The sequence below is a fragment of the Prenolepis imparis genome, unplaced genomic scaffold (genome assembly GCF_030444845.1).
Source record: "Prenolepis imparis isolate NDT839.2.m4 unplaced genomic scaffold, iyPreImpa1.0 SCAF_13, whole genome shotgun sequence".
Classification (NCBI taxonomy): Eukaryota; Metazoa; Arthropoda; class Insecta; order Hymenoptera; family Formicidae; genus Prenolepis; species Prenolepis imparis.
Window position 1 is genome coordinate 4,122,361 of NW_028141171.1, and position 24,870 is coordinate 4,147,230.

Sequence of the window (24,870 nt, forward strand, 5' to 3'; positions counted from 1 at the left end):
ATAGTTATATTGAGCGTCATTAAATTTTTTTATTTAACCTTAAGCGTTAAAAATATTTCATAAAAAGATTACAGATTAGTAATTCACTAATTAAAAATGTCTTCTTGCAAACACAATTTTTATAAAATATAATAAAAAATAAAAATCTTACACAGAGAGAATTTTCTTTTAGAATTTACTCTGAAAATCATATGGTAATCGTGGGACAATATGGTATGGAAAAAATTTTATGAGAATTTCTCTGATTAATATTTATCACAATAAAAATGATTAATTTCACTATAACTTAATAACTGTGCAGTTTAGTATTTTATTGTGATAGGTATTATTATTTTTATTGTGAGAAATATTAATCAGAGAAATTTTCATAAAATTCTTTCCATATTGTCTCACGATTACCATGATTTTCAGGATAATTTCTAAGAGAAAATTTTCTTTCAGTGTAATATACATATATATATAATCTACGTAAGAAACTAATAAATCTTTAAAAATAATGTGAAATTGTATTCAATACATTATAATTATAATTAATTTATAATTATTAATAAATTTATATATACATACGTGTATATACCAGGTGTCCCATTTTAAAGGACCCACTCAAATATCTCATTGTCAGAAACACTGCGTTAAATCGAAAAATGTTTCCTACAAAAGTTGTAGGGTTTCGAGGGGGACATAACATAGTAATATTCATTTGACCTTGGGCGGCGTCTCCAAGGTTAGTGAAGGTTAACCTTAAGTGAAGATGAGAATGAATTTTGAAGAAAATAAAAAAATGCTTCAGATAAAAGTTGTTCAAATTAATTAGTAGAAAAAGATGTTATAATAAAAAATATGGGTTTCCATTTAAAAAATGTATTCTCACCTTCACTTGACCTTGGAGACGCCGCCCAAGGTCATATGAATATTACTATGTTATGTCCCCCTCGAAACCCTACAACTTTTGTAGGAAACATTTTTTGATTTAACGCAGTGTTTCTGCGTTAAATCAAAAAATGTTTCCTACAAAAGATATTTGAGTGGGTCCTTGAAAATGGGACACCCGGTATATATATATGTATATATAAATATTTATTAATAATACAAATATTTAATATTATTACAAATATTTAATATTTTTGAAAAGAAAATACGATACATTTTATACGCATAATGATGTAAGTGGAAATAAGAAAACACAGTTAATTATACAAATAAATAATTAATAAATACATACATTCTGCACCCGGGACGGACGATTGCTCCGGCATTGCTCGACGTTTCCCCAAGTCTTCTCCTTCTCTTTTATTCCTTTTTTTTCCTACTCTTGTATAGCACTGGTACTCCCGGAAATATGATTAATTAGATTTAATTACGATCGCGCGATTAATTACTCGTCGATGATCGCGCGACACTTTGCACGGCACTCCCGATTAATCATACACGACACGCACTTTATTAAATATACATATTGCGAGAGAGAACGATGCGAAAGCTATCGAAATCGTACGACGATTATGTCATTCCCGTGCAGGTCGCTTCGATTATCTTCTCGGAGCAAGGAAAAGCGTGCGAAGCAACTCTGACCTAGCCTAACCTATATCTTGATGTGTCGTGAATCGCGAGCAACAAGTAATCACGCGGCCTAATAATCACTCTATTTGTAACAATTAGACGAAATAATCGCGTTTCACGTCGCCGAGGACCTTCGATCTTTGGGCGATCGTGTATTTCGACACATAATACGAGGACACGTACAAAAATGCGACTTACGCCGTGAAATTTCCGCGCGCGAATAACAACAAGGCGACCGCGCATAAACAAGAAGCGCGTTAAAGAGGAAGACAGCAAATACGTACCTCGTGACAATAAATACGTTGTCGTGAAATATTACATTTAACGGGTTACGAAATAATGCACGCTGAATATATATTCTGTGTTTCCTCGAATTTTATGTTAATTATTTTAATGATGGGGATATCGTGATCTCTCTCGCTCTCTTTCGTTACTTTAATCGCGATTCATATGTATTACTGCGCACTCTCGACACCTGATTGGCTAATTGCGTTTTTAAATTGGCGGAAAGTTCAAAGTGCGATATATGTATGAATAGAAATATATATAAATGAAAGCAGTGTAAAATATCAATATTTCGAAAAATAGTTATATTGAGCGTTATTAAATTTTTTTATTTAACCTTAAGCCTTAAAGATATTTTCATAAAAAGATTACAGGTACAGTAATTTACTAATTGAAAATATCCTTTTGCAAACACAAATTTTTATAAAATATAATAAAAAAATAAAACTTAATATATACATATATATAAATAATCTGACGTAAGTAATTATAAATCTTTAAAAATAATGTTGAAATTGTATTCGATCTATTTTAATTTATAATTATTAATAAATTTATATACATATTTATATACATATATTTATTTATATTTATTTATATATATATATTAATATATAATTTATATTCTTAATATTTAATATATAATCTATATATATAATTAATATATATAATGTATAATATATATGTATATAAAATATATATATAATCTATATATTAATAAATGGTGTAATATATCTTCTTGTTTTAATTAAATCATACGACGAGATATGTATATATGCATAATAAAATTTCTCGTTTTTAATATGAAAAAAAAGACAATAATAAATTACTATTAAATGCTGTGCAATTATGTTCTGTTGATTAGTGCGCGATTATAATTAACGGTGTTTTCGCGAGTAAATGTCGTATCAATGTCATAGATTGTTTTATTACGATATCTTTATGGGCGATAATAATTCGAATATACATATATATATCTCATATCTCGCTTTAAGCTTTTCGCCGATTTAAGAATGTTTTATGCCATCTCTTTTATTACGTCTTACTTACGTCTTTACGTTTGTCTCACATGAATAATAATCTATGCTTTCTTATGTCTAATGTCGTACGCATCTAATCGGCGCGAGCCGGTCTACATGTTTTCTATGTCTATGACTGATGAACGAAAGAAAGTTGGTATGTTCGGTAACTCGGAGAAAAAAATTTTCGCAATACGCAGTTGGTACCCCCTCGCGCCGAGTGCGGTCGCCCCGCGAACCGCCAATCAGGGCATCGACGCGAAGTCGCGCGTGGGTAGGACTTTTCAAATCGCTTGAGATATTGAGATATTTCGTCGCGTGTCAACGGACGTCGGGCGGAGCGGCAGGAGCTCTCGCGTTTCCCTGCCTCTCGTCGGCATTTATCCGCCCGATCCGCGTATCCGCGGCTGTCCAGCGAGTACCGGGAGTGTCGGGAGTGCCGTGTCGGTCATCGTGTCCAGTAATTCGACTCGTATGGACAAGTGGAAGGAAGAAAAGGGAACGAGTCGGCGCCGAGTCGCAAAGACGGCCGTCCTTGATCGTAACCGAATCGCGATAATCGCTCCTTCTCAGCCTTTCGTCGCGATCTCCCCCGATATTCGTGCAATCCGCGGCGAGGGAATAAGTGCCGCGATATATGTGGGTGAATAAGGGCCTGTTATATGTGAGAAATAAGTGCTAGATATACGTGTGAGTGTGTGTGTGGACGAGTATTCGGAGCAACATGGCGGAGCATCGAGGGAGACGAAGGACGAGATGGAGGCACTTGGCTATCGTAGTCGCGAGATACGACGATAAAAGGCGCCGGATCGAGAAAGGACGGCGACATCGGTGAGCGAGAAATTTCGTTATATATATCGTTAATATTCTTTGTTCCGTGCGAGACGACTCGACGCCGTGACGTCATCAAGATCTTGATTCCCCCCCCCCCGCCCCCTTTCGGTACCCCTTCGTACCCCTGTGAAATGCATGCAAAACGCACATTTTCCGCAATTCTGAATCGAATCGCGACAAAGAGACTAGATTGTCGGAATAGCTAGATTCGTATCTGAATTCGTACGTACAGCAACGATGATGAGGCATAGAGAGAGAGAGACAGAGAGCGCGAGAAAGAGAGAGAGAGCGAGAGAAAGAGAGAGAGACAGAGAGAGCGCGAGAGAAAGAGAGAGAGACAGAGAGAGCGCGAGAAAGAGAGAGAGAGAGCGAGAGAAAGAGAGAGAGACAGAGAGAGCGCGAGAAAGAGAGAGAGAGCGCGAGAAAGAGAGAGAGGGGGGGGGATAAGAAAAGATATCGATACATAAACGAGATAATTAATATAAAATTCGAGGAAATTTAGCGTGCATTATTCTAGAACGCATTGTATATGAATATTTCGTGACGGCGACGAAATAATCGTCATCATCAGGTATTCGGTGTCTTCGTTTTTGACGCGCTTTGTTTATGTGTTTATGCGCCTTGTTTATTCGCGTGGCGAGATTCCCCGGCGCAAGTCGCTGCGTATCGTATTACGCCTCGAAACGCGATCGCACGAAGATCCCGGGCGACGTGAAACGCGATTATTTCGTAATTGTTGCAAATAGAGCGATTATTAAACTGCGTGATTATACTTACTTTGCTCGCGATTCGCGATATTGTAAATATCGGAGAATGAAGCGGAGACGGGAATTGTAAAATCACACACATACGATCACATAGTTTTCGCGTTGTTCTTTCTCTCTCTCTCTCTCTCTCTCTCTCTCTCTCTCTCTCTCTCTCTCTCTCTCTCTCTCTCTCTCTCTCTCTCTCTCTCTCTCTCTCTCTCTCTCTCTCTCTCTCTCTCTCTCTCTCTCTCTCTCTCTCTCTCTCTCCTCTCTTTCGCAATATATATATACACACAATACATAATACATGTAATAAAGTGCGTGTCGCGTATAATTTACGTTGAAGTGCAAAGTGTCGCGCGAGATCGTCGTATTCTGTCGATTAGTTGGATTAGTACATACACGCGCGATCATAATTAATCGTGTTTCTGGATATATTGTGGGAATGCCAGTGCCATAAAAAGTAGCGAACGATGAGAATAGAGCAGCCGCCAACCAGTTAAGCAACTCTGACATGAGGTTAGAAATTATTTTTACTCCAACACACACATATACAAATGTATATATTTTTAACCGTATATATCCACAGAGAGACTATCAAATTATTTCTTTTTTTCATGATAAAATATTTAAGAAAATGCAATAATGATTTTTACTTTTGACACAATGCTGATAGAAATGTGTTTAATGTGTTTTATTTTTTTTATTATTTTTTAATTGTTTTTATTATTTTTATATTTTTTGGTTTACTTATATTTTAAGAATTTGTATTTGTTATTATAATTTTCATAATTATTTTATATGTAATGTATATGTATATTAAGAATCTGTATTTGTTATTATAATATATGTACAATATAATATATGTACAACATTTACATATACATGTATATATAAAATGATTACGAAAATTATAATAATAAGTACAAACTAAAGGTATAAGTAAATAATAAAAAAATAAAACCCATTTCAGCGGGCATTTCTTAGCAAAATTATTAATTTAAAATTTTTGTCTTAAAGACGATCCAAATTTTAACAAGATTCGATTACACATATTAATGTAATAATGTATATATATATATATATCTATGATTGTGTGAATCATATATTATGTGTCTTCGCATAATCATGTAAAGCACGAATGACATTTTAAAGTTTCTTACAATTCGTAAACGAATAAATTGGACGAAAAATACGTGTTCGACGAAAGGAGACGCACAACGCGTTGCATCGTGTATCGCGTTTCATTCTTATTTTCCGCAGACTTCTCGGGACCCCCAAGAATCGCTCCGAACACGTGCGCGATTATGACGTAATCGGACAATGACGAAAGGAGAGATTAGGGAGTTAACGACGCTCCAATCGCGTGAAACGTGTGTTACGACAAATTCGCTCGAGTGTCAATCGCGTGATCGTCTTCCTTTGTAGCGCCGACCCGAGGAAAAAGGGACAGAGAGACAGAAGGGGGGGGGGGAGGATAAGATAAAATTCAACTATAGAAAATATACTATCGAAAAATGGCCAATATACATATTTAGGAAAAGATTTTAAAAGTTCTGTCAATTAACAATTTTTTTAATTTTCTTCAATTGTAAAAAAAATGCACAGTATATACTATACATATTGAGTAAAGTGAATGTCTGTACAATTGAACTGAATTATTTTATATTTCATTCGAAAAGAGAATTTCGAGATCACATCGCGAATTGAAAAAAAATTCGATATATATCAATTTATGTATAAAAAATCAACGATGATTGTAGGGACGAATTTATGCTTATTCAATGCAATTTTAATGGCTGTATAATACTGTAGGAAGGATTAGGAATTCAACTCTATAGACGTGAAAATATATTATCGAGCAAAAAGTAGCTAATATACATATTTAGAAACAAATTTTTTAAATTCTACATCTGTCAGTTAACAATTTTTTAATTACTCTTATTTCTTCAAATGTCAAATGCATATATACATATATACATATTGAGTAAATACTTTGTAACGAATGATTTATTTTACTGAATTATTTTTCGTTCGAAAATAGAATTTCAAGATCACGTCGCAATTTGAAAAATACGATATAAACTAATTTATAAAAAAAATTGGCAATGATTGTAGGGGAAAATTTCAGGAATTATTCATGCCTGCTTCGATTGTCAAATTTTATAACCGCTTATTCAATGCATATTTAATGGCCATATAATACTACAGGAATAAGGATTAGAAATTCTATAGACATGAAAATATATTATCGAACGAAAAATAGTTAATATTTAGAAAAAGATTGTAAAAGTTTTACATCTGTCAATTAACAATTTTTTTAATTCTCTTATTTCTTCAAATGTCAAATGCGAAGTACATATTGTGTAAAGTCGTGTAAACCTTTTACAATCTTTTTCTAAATATTAACTATTTTTCGTTCGATAATATATTTTCATGTCTACAGAATTTCTAATCCTTATTTCTACCTATAGTATTATGTGGTCATTAAAATTGCGTCGAATAAACAGTTGTAAATTTGACAATCGAATCGCAGCGCGCATTCCTGAAATTCGTCCCTACAATCATCGCCGAAATTTTTTTTTAATTGGTACATGTATTTTTCAAATCGCGACGTGATTTTGAAATTCAACTTTCGGGCGAAATATTAAATAATTCAGTTCGTCATCTTTGCACAGAGACATTCACTTTACATCGGTTTTACATCTGTCAATTAACAATTTTTTTAATTCTCTTATTTCTTCAAATGTCAAATGCGAAGTACATATTGTGTAAAGTGAATGTCTCTGTGTAAAGATGACGAACTGAATTATTTAATATTTCGCTCGAAAATAGAATTTCAAGATCACGTCGCGATTTGAAAAATACGATATGTAGCAATTAAAAAAAAAAAATTCGGCCATGATTGTAGGGACGAATTTCAGGAATGCGCGCTTCGATTGTCAAACTTATAACAGCTTATTCGATGCAATTTTAATGGCCGTATAATACTGCAGATAGGAAAGATTACCGGCGGTAATGTCACAAAACCCGGTGGCTTTACGATTCATTAAAATACCATTTCTTATGCAGCGCACTTAATTACCCGCTGAAAAAATATCGTAGCAACACCCTTTCACTCCCTCCCTCTCTCTCTCTCTCTCGTCCATCCCTTCTTCCGACGTGTCCTTCGTCCTTCTCTCTCCTCGTTCATCTCTCTCGCCCGTCGCGCGAAACTCAATCGGCCAGCTGGTTCATCGTAATGGTTCATATTATGGTAATGCGAGGCGTTTGAATCCCGTACGGCCAACCGTAAAGCCGTAAACGAGTCTCATATCGCCTACGAATAACGCGGAAAGCCCCGGCTACGTGTTTGAAGAACAATACCGACATATCATTATAAATCATGTCGGCGGCTTTTCACGAAAATTTTTCTCATCCCTTTACTGTCGCCTCTGCCGCCGCCACGTTAATTCGTCTTTGTTATAAAACGATGTCTTAAATTTGTTCTTTACATATACGCATATATGTATATACACACGTTTATCGAACCGAGGAGAGAGGAGCTGGAATATGATGGAGAAATACAACGTAAAAGATAAATTTTAATCACGGGACGACGAGAGAGACAGAGTCTTCTATTTTCGCGGGCGACTCCGCAAGAGAGAGCGCATTATTTCCAAGGTATCTGCAATTAATTCCGGAATGAGAAACGGTGGCGAAGTCGTTTCACACCGGCCCTGATCGGCTTCCAAATACCGATACTCGATCCGCGTTAGCTTCTTTCGTCACGCTCGCGAGCAAAAAAGCTCGCAGCCGGTCCCGATGAGAGAGAGAGAAAGACCATAAGGCTGCAACGCGCGCGCATCCGCCGGATGAATTTTCGAGGTGCTCGCTTGCAATTACAGCCGGCAGCGCATCGCGCGTAATAAAGAACGACGGGGCTAACTCGTTGCACGATCGACTACCGAGAGTATATCGCGTTAGTCCCTTTTAGTCACGGTCCGTAGAAGAGAAAAGTGCGGCAGCGTGCCGCCGCGCTAATAAAAACCCTGGCCGGTGCATAACTTGCAAATTCGCGGTGTTAGCCGAAGATAAACGATCGTTCGCCAACGTTTGACGTTGTAAACCGCGAAGACAGAGAGAGAGACGCGACCGATGTTTCGTATTTATCCCCTTGTTGTTAGTCTCTCGTCACCACGATCATTTTTTTTCCCCCCCCCCTTCAAAAATGACGACAGGAAATGTCATGAGGACAAAATTGATTTTTTGCTCTAAATAATAATAATAATTAATAATAAAATTAAAAACAATAGTAATTACAAATTCTGATAATGTCATATCTTTGAAATAATACGATTTTATTTTTACGCTATTTTTTTTGGAAGAATAAATCTTTAGTAAAATAAGATTGTAAAAAAATAATAAACTATATACATTTTTTTTAAATAACGATAAAAAAATATGAGAAACACAAAATTATCTGTTGCTTTAAATAATAATAATAATAATTTTAAATTAAAATTGAATATAATAACTAATTTTGAGAGATAATTTTATATCTTTGAAATTAATTAATATTAAATCATAAAAATATGGTAGAAGACTATTTTATTTCGTTCTTATAAATGCAGATTACAATTATAAATGTGTATATTGCGTGATTAACGAGTGGAATATGATGGATATAAAATATTTTATACGGTTTCGTAAATATTCTTCCTTCCGTGTTCTATAGATTTCGCGTATATACACTGAGAGAATTTTCTCTTAGAATTTACCTTGAAAATCATAGTAATCGTGGGACAATATGGTATGGAAAGAACTTTATGAGAATTTCTCTGATTAATATTTATCACAATAAAAATAATAATAGGGTATCTATCACAATAAAATATAAAACATGTTTGATTAATTTTACTAAACTGCATAGTAAAATTAATCAAACATATTTTATATTTTATTGTGATAAATATTAATCAAAGAAATTTTCATAAAATTCTTTCTATACCATATTGTCCCACGATTACCATGATTTTCAGGGTAAATTCTAAGAGAAAATTCTCTCTGTGTAGCTTACTTTATATCTGCCTGTAAAAGCAGAAAGAAAGAAAGAAAGAAAGAAAGAAAGAAAGAAAGAAAGAAAGAGAAGCAAGAGATGAGAATAAGTGAACGAATGAACGGCGAGAAAGAACTCTCCGAGGACGAACGAAGAAGATGCGAGAATCGACTGCTCGTCGAACTCGAGATGCGTGGCAGATTTGGTTCTCCAATCTTCGGACCCGAACACATTCAGGCTCACCCCCATTCGGCCTCTTCAGACGCGGCCGCCGCCGCGCATCGAACTGTCCGTGCAAATTTCAATTTTAACTGCTAATCTGCCAGCTAATAGCCCCCTGCCCCTCGTCCTCCTTCCTTCTCTTTTTCGCTCTTCCTTCTCTTTCTCTCGCGTCTTTTCTCCATCGGCAACTTCTTAATGTCTGATTCTTCAGCAGCGCTGCTGCAAGTGTTTCTTCGCCACTTTAAGTTCGAATTTTACCACCTTATCTCTGTCGTTAGAGAGATATATCATCTAAACATTATTTTGAGAATAATTTATTATTGCGCATATCTAGTTCTCTTCGTTCTTTTGATTCCTTATTTTTGCTCTTTATTTTAATTTTACTCGTTTTAATTATGCTTTATAATTTATTCGTCGTATATATTTAACATTTATATTCTATATTTTTTTATTTATACATTAATTATATATTTATACATTTTATATACATTTTATATACATTTATTTACATTTTATTATATATTTTATTAAAATTATTATTTATTATACATTTTATTATATATTTTTTTTTATACATTTATTTCTGTTCCTTTTGCATCTTTTCAGTTTTTTATTCGCGCGAAAATCTATTGTATTAGATGTCAATTAAAGGAGCTAATCGTTCATCAATTTTAACTGCTGATCCGATCATTAATCAAATGATTAGCGTTCATCTCTTGTCTTTATTCTTATTCTCATGCTTTATTTTGTCAGTTAATAATAAATATGTATCGCGTATTTTTTCCTTCTAATAACTCACAATTCTCGAGAAAAATCTAGTAGTCATTCACATGTAGGGGACTAAAGTCTACCACTGGGATAATTATATGTTGCGGAAAAATCGAACAAATGTCTTTCATAATAATGCTTCAAAAAGATCGAAAACCGTTAAACCGAAATTTTAACGGATAAATGACACTGAGATCAAAAGCGCATGAAATATATATTCTTTTAAGTACATTCAATATATTATGTATTTTTAAATATTACACATTTTTAATATTATATATATTTAATAATATTACACAGAAAGAATTTTCTTTTAGAATTTACCCTGAAAATCATGCATGGTAATCGTGGGACAATATGATATGGAAAGAATTTTATAAGAATTCCTTTGATTAATATTTTATCACAATGAAAAATAATATCTATCACAATAAAATATAAAATATGTTTCATTAATTTTACTAAATTATATAGTTTTACTAACTATATAGTAAAATTTATGAAAACATATTTTATATTTTATTGTGATAGATATTATTTTTTATTGTAATAAATATTAATCACAGAAATTCTCATAAAATTTTTTCCATACCATATTGTGCGACGATTACCATGATTTTCAGGGTAAATTCTAAGAGAAAATTCTCTCCGTATTATATTTTTAATGTCAACGTGTGTAAGAATGTTGAAATTGAGTAAAACTATCATAATATAGAGTAATGGAGGAAATGGAAAAAAAAAAATGATAAAAAATACGTTCAGTTAATAGATTTATATTTACTTATCTTCATTTTCTCGTGAATAACGATAATATATTTTTGAGATAGACCTTCCCAAAACGGCATAAACATCTCGAACATGACTGCATAAACATTCTGTCATTTCTCATCTTGTTAATAACGCAATGATTAATATTGCTCCTTATGAAAGATGTCGACACTCGTGCAATCATCAGTCTCTTAACTTAACGTGGATCGTGAGATTCCCGCTTAGTCTCCTTCTTTCTCTCTCTTTCTCGCTCCCTTTCTAATTCTTCTTTTCCATCGTCTCTCTTATTCGTAGCTGCAACGATGATTTATTGCAATATTTTGACGTGAAATATATATATATATATATATATATATATATATATATATATGAAAGATGAATTGACAGGCGACTCTTTATGACCAAAAGTTTGTGCCACCCTCCTCGCCAACAACCCCTCTAGACGCAACCGCCAGTTTACCCTCACTGTCGCTGTTGGAATCAGCAAATGCTACGGGCGATTAGTTGTTTTTTTTCTAATTTGGATATTAATCATGCTATGCGAGGACGCGAGGGTCGCAAAGTTATCCATAAAGATGGGAATCGCGAGCGACTACTACAATTAATTTAATCATTTTAGGAAGAAAGATGTAAATCGAATTAAATTAGTATCGTTATTGTGTTTGTTATTATAATTTGTGCAAGTGAAAAATTAAAATCAAAGTAACTGTTTTGTTTGTCAGCAAAAATATTGCAGAAATCTCTTTCTCTTATCGAAACTAATTGGAAGATTAAGGATTTGACGGTATAATATATTCGCACAATAATATATTCTATTATGCGGGATTTATACGGCTCTATGCTCGAGTATGTCGCGTCAGCTGATCGTTCAATAAAATAACATTTACAGCCCGCGGTGCAAGGATGCGTCGGTGCAACGCGCATTCGCGCATATTCTATATCATTCGGCATTTGAAGGAGGTTCGTTCATTGAGCAGAGGTCGCGGAGTCGCGATGCCATTATTATAGGAATGCATTACACCCGAGCAGGATGCATTGTATTCAGATGATCCGCACGAGAGCACAAGTCTCTCGGACAACCACGCCGCTATCTACACTGAGAGAATTTTCTTTTAGAATTTACCCTGAAAATCATGATAATCGTGGGACAATATGGTATGGAAAAAATTTTATGAGAATTTCTCTGATTAATATTTATCACAATAAAAATAAAAATTGTATTCTCATCTTAAGTATATGCCACTTATCTTTATAATATCTTTCACTAAAATAGGCGCCAAAAGGATCCCCTTAATTTAAGAGGAAAATTCTCTAAAGAGATATTCTTATTAGATATTCTTAACATGCAAGAATATATATACTTAATGAGATTTTTTTATCTGTGTATTATTGAAATTATTAATCGTGATAACAAAAAAACAGTCTTACAAATGGACATTTGTTATTTATTACATGTATATTTATACATGTTTACATATATAATTGAATATTTTTTTATGTATTTGACATAGTTAAATACACATTTTTGCATATTATATTATTATTTTTAATGTTAATTGGTAAACTTATAAATTTATTATAAATTTAAATAATTTAAATAATTTTATTAATTTATTTGAAATTTATTATTAATTTATTATATTTATTTATTGCAGCACTGAAGTTGCAAAAAAATTAAGAATATATTCTCAATTTAAGAGGATATTCCAAAAAGCAAAAATAAAGATGAAAATATCCTTATTCATTAAGAATATCTATTAAGAGGACTTATTAAGTATGCATTTAAAGAAAATAATTTTTTCGGTGTAATAATAATATCTATCACAATATAAAATATAAAACATGTTTGATTAATTTTACTAAACTGCATAGTAAAATTAATTAAACATATTTTATATTTTATTGTAATAAATATTATTATTTTTATTGTGATAAATATTAATCAGAGAAATTCTCATAAAATTTTTTCCATATTGTCCAACGATTACCATGATTTTCAGGGTAAATTCTAAGAGAAAATTCTCTCTGTGTTAGCTACAGCACTGATGCAAAACCCAGCGACGCGTACCCTCATTTGCCATTCATAAGAGTGCAGGAATGTGATCGTGCCTGCGCATTATATTCACGATAGGCATGCGCATTTACCGTTTAAGTGAGCCGTTATTATACCGGCATGACGAAAACACTAACTTACACGAATCGTCATATTTTTTATTTTTTTCAAATGATTAAATAGTATAATAATTATCCGTATATATTGGAAGATATCGCGAAATATGTGGATTTTATTTGTCATTTTAAATATAAGAGATACGGAGCGTTTGTATATATTTATTTATTTATTTATTTATTTATTAGCGTGAGATGCTAGTTAGATTAAAGAAAAAATATCGAGAAAAGACGAGCATGAAAAATATGTTTTCTTTAACTATATTTAATATATTTAGAAATTATATTATAATTGAGTTTTAATGATCGATGCGACAAATAATTTCATGAGAATTAGCAATTTTATAGAATTTACAGTTTTATATCTTTATATATAAATTGTAATATTGTATTTTACTCTTAATTTATATATAAAATTGTTAATTCTCGTGAAATCATTTATTAAACTGCGTTTAATAAATAATGTAGCAAATGAATATAGAATATTATAATTCCTAAATATAGTGATCATAGATATATATTAGAAATTTTATATATTATATGTATATCTACATATTGATTAGAAATTATAATATAATTACATTTGATGATCGATGCGCCAAATAATTTCACGAGAATTAATAATTTTATATATAAATTAAAAGAGTATGATATATCGATGTGGTAAATAATTTAATGAGAATTAACAATTTTATATATAAAATATCGTGAAAAACGAGTCACGCATAAAAAAAACATGTTTTATTTGTCGATCGATCGATGTTATATTTATATATAAAATTGTTAATTCTCGTGAAATTATTTGCCGCATCGATCATTAAACGCGACTATATTATAATATCTAAATATGGTGATCAAATGAAACATGTTTTTCATGCGCGACTCGTCTTTTCTCGATATTTTTCTCTTTGATCTAACTTAGCGTCTCACGCTAAGGGACAAAAACTGTTGCTATTACAATGTTTTCCTCTCTGCAATTACTCCCCGATTTTATAGTCTCTATATAAGAAGTATCGGAGAGAGAAAGAGAGAGAAAAATCGCATTCCGTCTGTGTGAAGTATCCGTCAGCTGGTGCGTTTCCGATGAAAGTTGAAAAACCAAGACTCGGGGATACTCGATAAGGCACCACCGAGTAATTACATTTGTCACGTCCTTACGTTTTAATCAAGCGAAATCGATGAGAAGCGAATGGATGAAAGGACAGGGGCCAATACTTCTGCCTGCGTCGCGCACAATCGTGATAAGAAAAAAAGACGATAAGGCGGGAAAAAAGTGGAGCGAAAATGGGCGTGCAGCCCTAATACGCAACTTTGATTTCGTGAGATCGGGGGTCTCCCGTTCGATGCATTATCTTATTCGACATTTTGGAAATTACAGGGCCAAATGTGCCCAACCAACTGTCAGCCTCGGTCAAGTCGGAGAGAGACGACTGGAAAAACAGACAGAGAGTGAACAAGAGAGAGATGGTTAGAGAAAGGGAGCGCGTATATAGGGGACGGTGAAAAAAAAAAGAAAAAAAAAACGCAGAATGACCAGTCACGCTTTTGTGCTCGATATGTAGATGCGACGAATAAAGTGTCCATTATTATAGCTCTTTTTTCAGGCTTTTGTCGGGGAAATCAATATTTGCATAAAATCACGATCCGCTTCGAGAACCCATGACAAATAAACGGGGCGTATTTTCGTTTTGCATCTCACGATTCTTTACGCGAATAATATAGAAAACGCGTGTGAAACGATCACGCGATTTTCACGATGTATTTAATTCGCCCCGAGATTTATTAATAGGGTACATTTTTTTACGCCATTGAAATATGCATAGTTTATTGAACAAGGAACTTTTTACACACACATATGAGTTATATATTCCCACACACAAGATATTCCTTATTAAGTAATTTTCTTATTAATGGTTATTTTTAAGTATATAGGTATGTAACATACACATGCACACGTTGATTCGATAATTATTCGATATTATTTTTATTAAAATTGATGAAAATAATAATTATTGAATTAACATGTGAAAATTAATAATATATAGTATTAATTTTGATTTAAATTGATATAATTTTTTTTTTTATCGAATTAACGTATGAAAATTGATGAAAATTATGTATAGTATTAATTTTGATTTAAATTAATATAATTTTTTCACATTTTATTTTTTATAAAAATAATTATCGAATCAATATAAAAATTTATGGAAATAATAATTATCGAATCAATGTGTGAAAATTGATGATAGTATTAATTTTGATTTAAATTAATATAATTTTTTTACATTTTATTTATTATATATTTTCTGAAAATAATAATTATCGAATCAACATAAAAATTTATGAAAATAATAACTATCGAATCAACGTGTGAAAATTGATGAAAATTTATGTATAGTATTAATTTTGATTTAAATTAATATAATTTTTTCACATTTTATTTATTATATATTTTCTGAAAATAATAATTATCGAATCAACATAAAAATTTATGAAAATAATAACTACCTAATCAACGTGTGAAAATTGATGAAAATTTATGTATAGTATTAATTTTGATTTAAATTAATATAATTTTTTCACATTTTATTTATTATATATTTTCTGAAAATAATAATTATCGAATCAACATAAAAATTTATGAAAATAATAACTATCGAATCAACGTGTGAAAATTGATGAAAATTTATGTATAGTATTAATTTTGATTTAAATTAATATAATTTTTTCACATTTTATTTATTATATATTTTCTGAAAATAATAATTATCGAATCAACATAAAAATTTATGAAAATAATAACTATCGAATCAACGTGTGAAAATTGATGAATATGTATAATATTAATTTTGATTTTAATATCTATAAATTTTTTCACACTTTATTTATTATGTGTATTTTGGGTGGGCCTTGTGAGATGAAAAATGATTATTCTGTAGTACATATATATATATATATATATATATATATATATATATATCGCGGCGTGTGGTCGAATTATTTCGAGCGAACGACGCTAATGTAACTTCACTGGCGCCATTCGTGGCGAGCTTAAAAAAATCTGATTATTATTTTACTCAGAACGTTAGCGATCGCCGGGAATCGTTCATATCTCGACAAGCGCGCTTTATATCTTCCACTTAATGCGAGCGCGGCACGCGAGGCTTAAGGACCATCCATATATGCTTGCTTTGTTTCATATCAATTCTCATTTCCCAGAACAGTCTAGTGACTAGTGATCCTCTTGATCGAAGATAACGAATCGATGTAATTATCTATCGATTTTTCTTATATCTAATTGTTTTTAAGCATGTAATAATACTCTCCTTCCTTTTATTCTTAAATTGCAGAAATATATACACGTGCAATTGTATAGTTGTTTTGTTATTAGAATATCGAATTATTTTATCTCTATTTTTTTTGTTTTTTAAAAATATTTTTTATTGTTTTTTAAATATTTTTTATTTGTGTACTTAATAATTTGATCCAGTACGTGAGGTAGGAAAAAAAATGCTTTTAGCACATAAAGCAATATTAAAAAGGTCATTTAATAGTTAATTAAATTTAATTCTTCCATATATATATGCGTTTATTGCTAAATATTGAGCCATATCTTATCTTTTACGGTGCGTTATAATTTATGGATAATTTGTTGCAATATAAAGCGCTTACTGGAGACCAGAAAACGATAATTTCACTTACGCGGCTGTTATCCACGTGTAACGCGGGCTCGTAAAACGAAATTCATAAGAAATCGGTCCCTTTACAAGCGCGCTCGGCAAACATCGATCGCGTTATTATGATATTATCATGCAAAGAAAAAGAAAGAACGCGCGAGCCCTGCTCTTTCGCGCGTTGAACGTCCTCCGCGAAGATGCGTGGTCCCTCCTTCTCCTCCTCGTCATCGGCCGCGCTTTTGCCTCGCTAATGTGGAAACTTGAGGACGTTAAGTGGCTCAACTAGACGACTCCTCTTTGATGTTCACCGCATCGCCGCGGTGCGTATACACTCGTGCCACGCAACTGCGTAACACTCCGCGTATGATTATTATATTCCTTCGCCGACTTCGCGATCATCCGTGTCAGTGATGGATTCAGGGCATCGGGGACCCCTAATACGAGTATTTTTAGACTTTCGTAATATCCAAACAAATTTCTGGCATACAAGCTATTGAAATTTAATTTTTAAAATTTTATTAATTTTTTTGAACAATTTATATAAGCATACATTATTAACAAATTGAGGCAGGCAAGGTTGAAATTCATAATTTTTTAAAACAATTTATATTTTATATACATACAAGCATATATGTATAATTATGCAAGCTATTGAAATTTAATTTGAAACATTTTTTTAATTAATTTAATTTTTTAATTTTAATTTTTAAAATTTTATTAATTTTTTGAACAATTTATACAAGCATATATTATTAACAAATTGAGGCCGGCAAGCTATATAATTTTTTTTAACAATTTATACATACAAGCATATATAATTGCATACAAGCTATTGAAATTTTTAATTTTTTTTAACAATAAATACAAACTACAATACAAGACTTAGGAACTCTTAAGGAATTAGAAGTTGTAAATAAGCGAACCAATTTACTTTTAGAATCTCTTAGCGATCTTGGAGCTTCAAATAATCTCTTGTTCGCTCTTCTCTTAGCGAATCCGTTACTGGTCAGTATTATCGCGCACAATTACGAAGTCTTTCCTCTCTTCTTACAAAGTCGCATAAGCACGCGACCGTGCCATTCTGTCAACGTCATTTATCATTTTTTTTCCACGAATCTCGTTACCATGATCAGCGAAAACGCTCGGTAAAGGGATGCTTCAGTAACGCTCCGTATCGATTAATTAACATCAGTTTGTTGTCGATTGTCAGACATTATTATTATTATTCGGATATATTTGGCAATTTTTTAAATCTTGAATTTTTTAATTTTGAATCTTGTAAAACATCGCGTGAACAGATTAATGTGCACTCGATCGATTTTTATTTTTCCCGAAAATGTTTCACTTTCTTATTTAAGCGGCAGAGAGAATTTCATTCTTCGCGGTTATCTTTTAAATATTAAATTAAGATAACATATTAGTTTTTTATGATCGATATCGCGGAGAATAATATTTCATATTTCTGGATATGTGTTTTTTTTTTCACCGCGCACACTCGATATTCTTCTCCCTGGCACCTGAATCTCGATAACGATCGCGGAACGCGCTTTGACGTAGAAATTAATCCTTCCGCCCGTTAAAGTGTAACTCGTTAACTGTGACAGTGGCTGGCAGCTGGATTGAATTGAGGCGCGTGCTATATTACGCTTGATATCGCTGTGAAACTCAACACCGCCGGCTTAGACCTCGACCCCTTAGGTCGTCGCTGTTGCTACCGCTTTGGATCCATTACCCCAACAACCAAACAGTATATCCCACCGTTAAATACCGGTATTCCGTCTATCAGCTACATCGTTTCCGATTTGCTTCTGTCGTGTGTTATAAAATACTTAATTTTTTATATACAATATAATTTTTTAAATATTTTTTATATATTATTTTTTATGTACACAGTTGGAAAATTTGTGTTTTCTTGTTAAAAACGGTCCCCGTTAAAATTTTTGTGTTAAATATTTAACACATTCATGTGTTAATTTAACATATTGCTGTTATGTTAATTGGACTCAAATGTTAAATTATTAAAACAACTTTAAAAAAGTGTAAAAATAACACAATGTATATCTATTTTTAATTTTACACAATAAATATGTTCCGTATTATTAGTGACAAGATTTATCTGTTAAAATTTACAGAAAAAAAATATTAATTTTACTTTATAATATAAGTGGGGGTGATAAAATGTAAAATTAACAATTTTTTTAGTTAATTTTTACATTAAAACTATGTTAATTTTACACAAAATTTATTTTAAGTTTATTTGAAGTTTGCATTTATTTTATGTTAAAATATTAACACAATATTCGTGTCACCATTTAACATATCCGTATTATGTTAAATTAACACAAAAATTTCTGTGGACCGTTTGGGACAGGTGATATTTGTTAAATTTAACACAAATTTTTCAACTGTGTACATATACATACGTATATATTTTATATATGTATATACATAATTATATTTATTTTTTATGTATATAATTTATTTTTATTATATATTTTTTTATATTTTATATATATCTAATATTTATAAAATATTAACAATTATTATCATATAAATTGGATGAATAAAATATATAGATAATATTTTACAAATATATATATATATATTTTTTCGTTCAATTTGTATGATAATAATTCTTAAATATTATTATGCACACAATTACGCCAGATTATAATAAAATATATATTTTCAGCTGATCTTTCATTAAAATATTTTACTAACACACTTAACGACGCTTTCTTATGTAACTTACCGAGCTACATAATTCTTCCGAAATATAATGTACGAATATTAATTTGATATATATCCCCGAGGTTATTATTTATGTATCTGCCTTCTATCCGTGATGAATTATTTTTTTGTTGAATTTTTGCGAATAATGCGTTTGCGCATCTTCGATCGTGTCTTTTCTCTTTTTTTATTATTTTTATTTTGATATTGTGAACTAGCGATTAATAACGACACTGCATTCGCGCGTTCTTCGCTTCATCAGAGTAAAATTGAGAGATTATGTAAGAACAGGGCTCTCACGCGTCGAGTGCGTAAAACGCGCGGTTGCACCCACGCAGTAGTTGCACAATTACCTTAATCCGGTGAATATTCCGAGAGATAAAAGGGCCGCATACGAAAGGAGGGGGGGATTGCGAGAGAGCCGAAAGGAGAGAGGAAAGGAACGTTGTCGGACAATTGGCAAATCGTGCGAGACCGAGGCAGAGGTCACTTCGCGCTCGCGTTCGCGAAACATTACGTTAGAATGTCAAGAATGCGCCCCTGCTCATTATACAGTCCTCGGGATAGATCTTGTTTTTCGCCGGTTGGAATGGAACAGCAGCAACAGCGATAACGAGATGTATCCGAGAGAGAGCATTATTACGTGTCGCTGAAAATTACGTAAATTCTAGAAACGGTGCATCAAAGTGCGACAGATTCTAGTATCTTCTTATCGCGCTGGAAAGATCGCGTTGAAAATAAAATTGATTAGTTAATTCATTAAATTATTAATTTTCTTTATCCGGAGAGTGCAAGTCATATGTCAAATGTCAAATAAATTCTAGAAATGATACATTGAAGTGCGACAGACTCCAGTATCTCTTTATTGCGTTAGAAAGATCGCGTTGAAAATAAAATTGATTAATTAATTCATTAAATTATTAATTTCCTTTATCCGGAAAGTACAAGTCATATGTCAAATGTCAAATATGTTCCTTTATTTATATAATATCATAGCCGTGTTCTATTAGCTTCGAGTTAGATATATATGCGAAATTTTTGTGGAAAAATTCCAGCGAAAATACGTCACACTTATTTTAGGAAGAACTAATTACAAACTTATAAGTCGATTTAGATCCTATCTATTTGTTCATCTCGCGAGATAAACATATATTCTGAGATTGCGATCATTTCTGTAATCAAAATAATTCTTTCGGCTCATTTTGTGTGCGCGCGGTAATATATAAAAAAAAAAAAAAATATACACTGTAAGAAAAGTGTAATGCAAGGTGTAATGTATTACATATAAATATGTAAAATTACATAAATAATAAGTGTAAAATTACACGATAAATAATAAAAATGTATACATTTATTTATTATTTATGTAATTTTACATATTTTTACGTAATACATAACATTTTTTTACAGTGTATAAAAAAATAATATAATATATAAAAAAAATACTATGCACGAGCGCAAGTTGGCTATCTCGGGGAAAGATGAAGAGTCACATATGTGCGTATACATATACGTCACATTCATCCGAATTCGTCCCGAGGCCGGCCTTGATCCGCTAATCATTGCGAGAGAGAGAACCCGCTTATTTTGTAATCGCCCTCCCTCGCACATGCGTAATATACACCGAGAAAATTACCGCTCTCTTTTTCTCTCGCCGCGCTCGTTCCTCCTCCGCCCGTGAAGTCTTCTTCGTGATCTTCGTGTCGTCGTCGGCATCGCGCGAGTTGCACGACCGGCCGCGCCGAGAATTGAGAGTTCCGTTTCCTTTAATGCGAAACTTCCGCAAAGCCGAGGATAATCCGCCGCTCACTGAACCAGTTTGGCGACGGACGATGAATCGTGCACTTTGCGCCGAAATGTCTGGAAAAAAAAGCTGTCAGATATTTGAATCGTTATTTTTTTCACTATAAGAGTTTCCTATTTTCATCTACATTTTTTTATTCTCGATATCATCAGTGTATTAAAGCATATATACAAAACCGAGTACAAAACTTATCGAGTAAAACTTATATTGCAGTCTTATATTTTTGTCAGCTTATCGATTTTTTTAATGCAATAAATTTTATATACAATTTTATATATTAATTATATATACAATGAATTAAAACAGATTAAAATCAAAAAAGCAGCAAGTGGAACAAGCTGCATGAACTTTCAGAGAATTGTATAATAATATATGATATACAATATATTTTATAATACATTGTATATATTATATTAATTTTATCATACAATATATTTAAAAATCAGAATTATATGAATTGTTTTATATATAATATTGTAATTTATATATAATATATAAAACAATTCATATAATTTTATTTTTAAAATATACATAAGAAAGATAATATAAAAAATATATGCAATATATTATAAAATATACTCGCAAAAATGTCTCGAGATTAAACGAAGATAAAAATCCGAAGAAAGGTAAATAAAGGTGACTTCCTCCCTTCGCAATTGACGGAACAATCACGTTTATCGTTCGTTTTATCCTCATATAAAACGTGTTGTATATGAAGAACGTTCTGACATTTTCCGGCATGCGGAAAGGTCGGCAGTTTCGTAGGAACGAGAAATGAATTATCTGGAAAAATGGAAAAATCGAAGGTGTCCGAGAGAGAAAGAGGGGTCTTAATAAAATTGCGAGAGACGATCTTGGGGGAGAGAAAGAGAGAGAGACGAGTCGGCAACGGATCGCGGCTCTCTTTGATCCCTATTCACACACATATACCAGCGTTTCGAAAGCGAGATCTCATTATATTTCCCGCGGGTTGAAAACTCGTACCTGATATATGTTTGATTTCACGCTCGTGGTGCCGTACAGATTAATAAATTAATCGTTTCTCGCTCACATACTTTTCCCCCCGCGCGGGAACGAATATTTTCCGCTTAAAAATGACCGGTGACTCTGCAAAATCGTGCTCAAAATTTCTCATTTCTTTAGAGAGATCCTTTTGGAGAGTGAGTCTTCGCTTGAAATAATTAAAAAGAACCACGTAAGCATCGCTGAAACAAGTAAACAGAGTTTTAGTTTTAATTTCGCTATGAATAATGTATAACTTGGTAAAATATACATAATAAATTTTAATTATATACCTATACAAGGTGTTCGTTTCGTAACAACTCGCAACAATTTTAGATTATAATTTTATTCTCAGATTATTGCAAGATCTCAAAATTCTGCACACAATTACAATAAATATATGAAAGATTAATTAATTATAGACTTTGATAATAGATGTAATTATCAAGTTTTTCTTTTTTTTCTTTTCTCATAAATACAGTTATATATTATACTTTTTATGATACTACGACGAACATTTTTTGGTTTTGGGTGCTTCAAGGTTACATACAATTTATGGTTAAATGGTTATAATAACTCTAAGATTTAAAAAAAAACTCGTTATGAAGTGAAAGTTATTGTATTCGACAGGATAATCGATCCTTGCAAAAAGAACCGTAGCTAAAACTTGTTGTTTGTATTACAATATATGTGAAAATTTTACTGAAAATTATATATATATATATACTTTACTGAAAAAACTAAAAAAAAATACCTGCTATAAAATAGTTAAAAAAGAAGCGAATTGCTTTAGCATGTGGTTACGAGTTTCGTCCAGAGTCATAAAGATATAAAAGTGATTAATTGAGGAAGCGTGACAACTTTGTATATAATAAATAAGCGACCTGCATAAAACTCAACAAGGATCAGAATGAGACGTCATTGTTAGTAAAAAAAAGGTACAAGAATGTTAATCAACAAATAGTAAAATCGACTATTTTTTTACCTACTAATTCTTTTACTGGTTGAAATATTGCATATTCTTTTTCCTCATTTCGCCATTTCTTTCTTGAAAGTTTCTTTGTAAATTTCGTATTTCGAGATCTCTCCTTGTCAGTGGGGCAAAAGACGGACGGAGAAAAACATAAAAACGATACCTTTGATTCGACGAAAATGGCAAACCGGCAAAGTTCGGTTCTCCCAGCTCTCAGAAACTTCTCTCCATGCGAGAAGTGCCGGGAACAATCACACCAGAGTTCGCTCCGAGTTTTCATGAGTACGTGAAGAATTTAAAAAAGTACGCGCACACACGAAATAAAATTAGCTCGTCGGAGAATGGAGAGGATTCATTGAATTTGAGACGGTGCTTTCTTTCTCTCCCTCTTTTTTTTTTTTTCTCTCTCTCTTTCTCTCTCCCTCTCTCTCTTTTGTGGCGCGATGCGAAAGCGATGCTGAGGAGTGTTTTTCTACATTAGGCATCATAGATTTAAGCGATTTCGCGCGGAACAGAATCTTGCATCGCGAAAGGCTTGATCCGTGACACAATTTTATTGCGCGTCTATCGTGAATCGATAAAAAAAAATCTGTTTGGCACACCTGGCCTTTGAAAGGCTCTCGCTGAGCGCGCTAAGGGGTGTTTAATAAAAAAAAAATGTTCTCGTGGATGGAAAAAGAATTTTTTCCGTTTTCTGCGGTGTGCGAACACTCGATTGGGATCAAACCCTCTAATTTTGCTTGTAATAGCTCGTCTTTATTGCTTACTGGGGGAGGGTGGACCCTTGCCGAGGAATCTAAGGAAACTCACAGGAAGTTATAGAAGGGTCTCTCGCGCGCGGCGTGTTTTAGATAAATGGATGTCGATTGTGTGTGTTTCTTATTTTCTCGAGATTTTTAAGAGTCGAAATCGCTGTAACGGCATAAACGGAGAGGTGCATTTCAATCGAGAGATACGTTCGTTCTATGCTATTGTGAATGGATTGTGTTTAGAGTACTTATATCCCAAATAAAGAAAAATATTTTTTAGACCACAGATTGTGCTACAATAATATCTTTATCAAATTTGCGTAAAACTGAATAATTGTAAAGCATTTGATAGATTGCATTATTTTGATATTATTTAATCCTAAGATAATATACGCGTGTACATCCATATAAATATATAATATATAGTATTTTATATTATAATATTTATCTTAAAATATACGATATGAAATGCAGATGTCTTATATACTGTTGTTCTTGAATCTGAGTTTTAATTAGATTAACTTTG

The 24,870-nt window shown here is 32.3% G+C and overlaps 2 protein-coding genes across 2 annotated transcripts in view; one reads left to right on the forward strand and one right to left on the reverse strand.

Annotated features, from left to right (window-relative positions):
• LOC145944327 (uncharacterized) overlaps positions 1-24,870 on the reverse strand; it is a 281,689-nt gene that overhangs the window by 250,847 nt on the left and 5,972 nt on the right. The window lies entirely within an intron of this gene.
• Positions 3,381-24,870, forward strand: part of LOC145944346 (uncharacterized) — a 180,955-nt gene continuing 159,465 nt past the window's right edge. Inside the window, exon 1 of the mRNA XM_083052611.1 lies at positions 3,381-3,695. The gene's annotated coding sequence lies outside the window, so the exon portion shown is untranslated. The remainder of the gene's footprint in view (positions 3,696-24,870) is intronic.